Genomic DNA, 1,432 nt, shown 5'->3' with positions numbered 1-1,432 from the left:
GTTTTGTATTTTTAGTAGAGACGGGGTTTCACCATGTTGACCAGGATGGTCTCGATCTCTTGACCTTGTGATCCACCCGCCTCGGCCTCCCAAAGTGCTGGGATTACAAGCTTGAGCCACCACGCCCGGCGAAAGCAGGTATTTTCACAGAACTAGTATTTTCCCCAATCCCTTCTCCACTTGATGTCAATCAGAACATGCCATTGGCCATTTTACAAAAAACAAACAACCCAAATGCAATATGCTTGTGCACACATGCCAGTTACTATATGTACAACAGGAAAGGGGAATGTGAAAATGAGATAGAACTATATTGTATTGGTCAGGATGTTGTGGAACCAAATTGCAGTTTTCTAATTGAGGATATAATCTTGGTCTGTAAGAACAGAGGTCTGGAGTAAGGTAGCAGGTTCCTTTTTTAGTAGACACCCATCTCCTGCAGGAACCTGTCAAGTGTGTATTCATCCTCCATTACCAACTGTACAGGTATGTCTGTTTCATAGATTGGCTGCCTGTCAAATCCAAATCTGATCTGCCCCATTGACAAACCCTGTTATTTACAATAGGCTCTCATCAGTTTACTAAGTGACATATGCCTTTTAAAGTGCGCCACATAACTATCCTGTCACGCCACCTTCAAATTAATATGATCGTCGTTCTCAGTCTTAACTTCTTTCTTGAGCTTCCTTGGTCATGGCAAGCACCAGAGTCTCTGTAGCTGCTGCCTCCCAAAGGAGGTATTGTTACCGCCCTCAAGGGAGGCTCGCTTGACCTGCCCAGTGCAGTTCTTGCCAATAGAATGAAACCAGGCTCAGTAAAGCAGAGCAGAAACGTTCATAGGTCAAGGAATGCAGAAGGGGAGCTTCTACTCAGAGCATCTGCTCACTGGACATCAGATAAAGGGGGGTCTTAAAGGCTTTTTGGGCAGGTAGGTGAAGACTGGCGTAGGGATTCCTGGAAAAAGGTGGGCTCTTCCAGGAGCAGCTGGAATGTGTAGATTCTTTTTGCACATGGCACTTTCTGTGATTAGCAAGGTACCTTTCTCCCCCCTGGGTGGAGATTTTAGTATAGCAGTGAAGCAAGAATTCAGGTCAAGCCAGCAATGCTGAGTTCAATTCACTTGAGGTTGGTTCCTGGTTATTGGCACCTGGCCTTTGTTTCTGTAAGCAAGCACAGCTGGGAGGATGGTTAACTTTGCAGGTTTTGGGACTTCCTGAAAGAACTGAGGGCCAGCTGCCGGGCGCAGTGGCTCACACCTGTAATCCCAGCACTTTGGGAGGCTGAGGCGGGTAAATCATGAGGTCCAGGAGTTTGAGACCAGGCTAGCCAACATGGTAAAACCCCATCTCTACCAAAAATACAAAAAATTAGCCAGGGCCAGGTGCGGTGGCTCACGCCTGTAATCCCAGCACTTTGGGAGGCCGAGGTGGGT

Source organism: Cebus imitator, unplaced genomic scaffold (genome assembly GCF_001604975.1).
Source record: "Cebus imitator isolate Cc_AM_T3 unplaced genomic scaffold, Cebus_imitator-1.0 Scaffold70, whole genome shotgun sequence".
Taxonomy (NCBI): domain Eukaryota; kingdom Metazoa; phylum Chordata; class Mammalia; order Primates; family Cebidae; genus Cebus; species Cebus imitator.
The sequence above is the reverse complement of the archived record's forward strand: the minus strand, read 5'-3'. Positions refer to the sequence as shown.